Source organism: Mesoplodon bidens (assembly GCF_964165515.1).
Source record: "Mesoplodon bidens genome assembly, chromosome: 2".
Lineage (NCBI taxonomy): Eukaryota > Metazoa > Chordata > Mammalia > Artiodactyla > Ziphiidae > Mesoplodon > Mesoplodon bidens.
Window position 1 is genome coordinate 161540847 of NC_138177.1, and position 6457 is coordinate 161547303.

Consider the following 6457-nt stretch of genomic DNA (forward strand, 5'->3'; position numbering starts at 1 on the left):
TTAGCCTGAGACAGGAGGGGGAGGTGGTGGGAGAGAAAGCAAGAGTGGACAAACCCCAAGGCTATCTGAATACTGTCATATCCCGAGGTAAGAGAGGGTGAGAGAGTTCCCTTAGCAGTAAGTGTCATCTCTAAGAGTATCCTGGAAACCCTGGAGGGAGATGGGGGGAGGAGCAAGGGAGGCTGATGGTGGGGGAAGGGCATGTGGGGCCTCAGCCTTGGAGTCTCTGGACAACTACATATGGCCAGGCATAGCAGCTAGAACAGCCTCATTTCCACTTTAGCAGCCTTCAGTATTACAGACATGATTTGGGGTCACCCATACCTGGGATCAAATCCTAGTCCCACCACTTACTGGCTCTTAATGATGCCAAAAGAGTCCAATCAGCTATTATTTATTATTGAGTAGCTACTATATGCCAAAAATTATACTAATCACTTTAAGTAATACCTACTTCAAAGGGGAATAGATCCATACCTCTATGGTCAATTGATTTCCAACCAGGATGCCAAGATCATTCAATGGGGAAAGAACAGTCTTTTCAATAAACGGTGCTGAGCCAACTGGACATCCACATGCAAACGAATATGAACCCCCCACCTCATTCCATATACAAAAATTAACACAAAATGGATCATAGACCTAAATGTAAGAATTAAAACGATAAAACTTTTGGAAGGAAAAAGGTATAAAATTTCAGGACCATGAATGAGACAATGGCTTCTTACCTATGACACCAAAAGCACAAGCAATGAAAGAAAATAACAGATAAACTGGACTTCATCACAATGAAAAACTTCTGTGTTTCAAAGAAAATAAAAAGAGAACTCACAGAATAGGAGAAAATACTTGCAAATCTCATATATGATAAGGGTCCATCATCCAACTATATAATGAATTTACAATCCAATAATAAAAAGACAAATCATCCAATTTAAAAATTGACAGAAGATTTAAATAAACATTTCTCTAAAGAAGATAAACAAAATGGTGGATAAGTACATGAAAAGATGCTCAACGACATTATTCATTAGGGAAAAGCAAATCAAAACCACAATGAGATACCAATTCAGCAGGATAGCTGTAATAAACAAAAAGAAAATAGCAAGTGTTGGTAAGGATGTGGAGGAATTAGAAACCTCATACATTGCTGGTAGGAATGGTGTATCTCTGTGTAAAACAGATGGGCAGTTCCTCAAAAAGTTAAACAAAGAGTTACCGTATGACCTAGCAATTCCTCTCCTAGGTATACATCCAAGAAATTGAAAACATACGTCCACACAAAAACCTGTACATGAATGTTCACAGAAGCATTATTCATATTAGCCAAAAAGTGGTAAATGGATAAATAAAATGTGGTATATGCATATAATGAAATAGTATTTGACAATAAAAGGAAGTACTGACAACATGCTACAACACGGATGAGGCTTGAAAATATTATGCTAAGTGAAAGAAGCCAGTCATAAAAGATTATATGTTGTATAATTCCACTTTATGAAGTGTCTAGAATAGACAAGGTGATAGAGACAGAACATGGATTAATGGTTGCTTAGAGCTAGAAAGGATAAGCTGATTGTGGGGAAATGGCTTAATGGGCACAGGATTTCTTTTTTGGGGTGAGAAAGACGTTCTAAAATTGATTGTGTTGATGACTGTACAACTCTTGTATATACTAAAAACCACCGAATTGTACACTTTAAATGAGTGAATAGTTTGGTATATGAATTATATCTCAATAATCCTAATATGCCTTTTAATCTGTATTAATAGAAGCTAACCAGAAGCTGCAACTGGCAGGTGATGGGCAGAATTTGGCTTGCAGCATATGTTTTACAGGGACTGACACAAATCTAAGCAAACATTAAACAACTGGCAGTATATAAAATCCAAATTTCTAGTTTTTCTTGAAAATCAAATCTAGCAAGTCTAACAAATAACTTTTAGAGCTGGGAAAGAAACATGAGTGAAAATGATCTTCAGGGACTTCCCTGGTGGCGCAGTGGTTAAGAATCCACCTGCCAATTCAGGGGACGCGGGTTTGAGCCCTGGTCCGGGAAGATCCCACATGCTGCGGAGCAACTAAGCCTGTGCGCCACAACTACTGAGCCTGCACTCTAGAGCTCGCGAGCCACAACTACTGACGCCCAAGCGCCTAGAGCCTGTGCTCCACAACAAGAGAAGCCACCGCAGTGAGAAGCCCGTGCACCACAACAAAGAGTAGCCCCGTCTGGCTGCAACTAGAGAAAGCCCACACGCAGCAACAAAGACCCAGTACGGCCAAAAATAAATAAATTAAAAAAAAAAAAAAAGAAAAAGATCTTCAAATACATGATAGGAATCCCTTCAGAAGTCCAAAATAGAATCAGTATAAGCTACTAGAGTGACTCATTCAAAATGAGGGAAAACTTCTAATACTTGGAGCTGTCTTTAAATGAAATGGGCTGCTTTGGGAAGTAATATTGTTTCCTATCACTATATGAAGGGAAGTAATATTGTTTCCTATCACTATATGAAGTACTGATATGTACTATAACATGCATGAACTTTGAAAACATTATGCGAAGTCAAAGAAGCCAATCACAAAAGGCACATATATTATGATTCCATTTATATGAAAAGTCCAGAATAGGGAAATCCATAGAAACAGAAAGTAGCTTAGTGGGAGAGAGGGGAATTGGGAGTGACTACTAACATGTATGAGATTCTTTTGGGGTAATGGAAATTTTCTGGAACTAAATAGTGATAATGCTCATACAGCACTGTGAATATTCTAATAACCACTGAACTGTGCATTTTAAAATGATTAAAATGGTAAATTTTATGTTATGTGAATTTTATCTCAATTAAAAAGGAAAAGGTAGAGAGGACCAAATGAGATAGTTTTTATTAACTGCTTAGGATATTATGATGCACATAGTGGTACATGTTAGCTATTATTATCAACTCCATTTAATGATAAAGAAATGAGACACAGACCTGTTATATAAAAAAAATAACTAAAATAAAATTCAAATCATAAAAAGAAATAAGACACAGGGAATTCTCTGGTGGTCCAGTGGTTGGGACTCGGTGCTTTCACAGCCGTGGCCCAGGTTCAATCCCTGGTCAGGGAACTAGGATCCTGCAAGTCGTGTGACACAGCGAAAAAAAAAAAAAAAGATGTTCACTATGCTTAAAAAAAAAAAAAAAGAAACGAAAGAAAGAAAGAAAGAAATGAGACAAGGGGTAAGGGTTTTTTTTTTCGTTGTTAAAACAAAGACAAGGGCTATGATGAGGCACAGCCAGGACAGGTCCCCAGTCTTCCCTGGCTCTAAAACTTACAGATGTAATAAAGTTCACAGGTAGTGATAGAAAACACCGGGACCGAAACTGCACACCCAGAATAGGCAGACCACTGGCAGGCCTGGGTCTGCCAACAATGGAACCTGCCTTTCCAAGTACAAATCACAGGCCAAATGAAGAAAGACGTTTCCCCAAAATTCTGCTCTTAAGACGACCTTAGGAAGAGTTGAGACTAAATTCTCTGCATTCAGGGACTTTCCCCTAAAATTTTCTAACCATTCATGTCACCAGTATCAAACTTAGGACTTCTGGATGCACAGAACCACGCTCAGTACACATGGCCCTCCTTAAAGCCTCCGTATTGCAGAGGCTCCTGGCCGAGAGGTGGGTTTGGAAGAAATGATCTCCAAGAAGGCAAATTTCACTGTCAAAGGACACAATATCTTTGGCCTACCTAGTTGGATCCTTTCTCCTCAGTGCCCTCATAACCCTAACAACTTACTCAGGGGCAGAGGAAAAACCAATAGAAAGGCTCACTCAGTTGTCAGAGCCCCCAACCACCCAACCAGGGAGTTAAACATTTTTAGGGAAAGAACACTAATATTTACTATGTATAGGGCACGGAATTGGTTGACCTTATGCATACTTGAACTCCTTCAGTTTGCCAACCACTGTGAAGTGTACATTATCACTATCTTCCTTCTCAGATGTGGAAATAAGTGATGTGCTTTAGGTCACCAAACAAAAGATAGCTCATAGATTCAACTCCAGGTTTCTCAGGTTCCATGTCCTTTCTACTACACCACAATGTCTCTAACCAGGGGTCTCTTCTGTGTGAGAAATACCCTTTCCTTAGATTAAAAGTGGTATAGTATGAGAGGTAAGATGTTAGGTTCTGGCAACACATAAACTTGGGCTTGATTACTACCCACACTAATTATGTGACCCTGGGAAGTCACTTACCCTCATTAAGTCTCAGTTACTTCTGTAAAATACGGTTATTACTGAATAACTGTCGTTTGGTTGCTCAGTATCTATTTCTCTTTCCTAATAACACCCTGACTTCCTTTTGAGGAATTAGTTTTTTCTTACTGCATACTGGTAAAGTATGGGCATGTGACTCAAGCTAATCCAGTCTGACACTTTGCCTCCCTAGAACTTGAACCTTGAAACCAAACATGGCTAAGAGTGTACTTATTCCAGCAATAGTGTCCAAGGAGCTAATCCCAGCTTTAGAACCACTCCTGTGGTCTACCACTGCTGTCCCAGTTTGCTGTAGCCACTCTGGTTCCCAAGCCAGATTTTCTAGCCTTCACATTAAATCTGTGGACCCCTAATATCCTTCCAATAGATTCCCTTTCATTTACATGAGCCAGTCACTTTGTTGCTTATAACCAATGAACTCCAAATGAAACACCACCTTATCAGGTTATTGACAAAATAGAGTGGGAGTCAAAAGATGTAAGCTGAAAAGTCTGGTCATTACAAGTAAATTCAACATGGACTGTAAACCGACGTAAAAGCATGGTCATGCTGTAAATATGGTACAAAGTACATACAAGCAAGATTTGCCCATTGATTACCTCCCAGGCTACCACCTGGCAAAACTGTTTTAGTTAGGATAAAAGGCCAATATCCTTAATAGAAAGCCACCTTAACATACCTGACATGGGTCTTCACTACCCATTCTACTCCAAGAAATGCCTCAGGAGTTTTCAATCACCTGAAAATGGAGAAGTAAGAGATAAGTCTTTTAAAGAGGAAGTTCTAAAGACATACAAAATAAAAGATAGAGATCCTGCATGCAGTTTACACATTACAGGAGAGAAACATGCAACTTTAAAGAAATTTTAACTAACATTTCATTGTGAATATCAATACGGGGACCTATAGGGGCTCACATCCTTGTACATTTTAAAATAGCTGAGCAGAAAGCTTTACTTTGGGGAGCAGCAGGTCTAAACTACAGTCATTGAAATTTTACAATGTGTCATTTAAGATGTCAGACTTTGTGCCCAGGTTACATTACAGTTCACTTGTGATGGGCAGGATTATTAAGAGTTATGGCTAATTTATGCGGCAGCATATGGTTTTTCTTTTTACAGCTATTTTTATTAAACAAGTTTTGCAAAGTTTTAACATTAAAATTAACAGCTAAAGAATTGTTTATGCAAGTTGCTGTCACAGTTTATGTAAAAGAGAAATATGTGCTATTAAAATCAGACATTTAGGTTACCTTTGGTTTTTTGCGATGCATGTTAGCTTTACACATCCTGATTCTCTTGCGATAATTTTCCTTTAAAAAGGGGGGTATAGAGTGATCTCTTTTCATCAAAACAAGACATAATGCCCTGAAAGCTGACTTCAAACCACGGTTGAAAATTCAGTTATTTACACTTTATCACAATCTACAAATACATTTTTTTGTTGGTGTGTTTTAAAAAGAAAAAAAAATGTCCATCATGCACTGCTGCAGGCAGCTTGGCACTTCATACAAGAGGATTTTTCACCCCCGAGCAGTTTAGGTGGCTCCCTTAGGGAAGGCATGAGAACCCTGAGAATTAATGTAGAGGAGTGGAAACAGGGTCAACCAATTCCATCATATCCTCTCTTGGTCTCTCAGGAGGGAGGTTCAGAGCCAGGCTATCGTACCAGATCCTGCCCCAGCCCAGTTGATTTATTAACAGCATTTCTGGGATTGGAAGGGAAACCATTAAGGGCACCCAGGGTTTGCTGAATTGTCATTATCTAAAGGCAAGTGCTATTCCTCTCCAAGCTCACAGAGGTTATTTGGTGTCACTCTTAGGGCCACCTACGGGCTCTACAGAAGGTGCAAACTAGGATGGCTGGAACTTTAAGTACTGAGGCCTATGTATGGAAACCAATCCAAGTTTCAACTTAGTTGGATTTTTCTCTCCAAAAATTAGAGCTTGTGATAAGGATTGGATAAAACTGCTTTCAACAACTTCCAGGGGGTGAAAAAGCTTTGGTTATTTTTAAACTAAAACTTAACAACTCATAAACTTTTTTTTGGTAAACTTAAAATAAAATCCCCCCCCACCACTTTTAAGAATGTCTCCAACTTTTAACAAGCCCATTAACTTTAGAGTTAATTTAAGTTTATTTGAAAGAGAAAACTATTTTATTGTCCACCCAAAAAAAATGACAATTC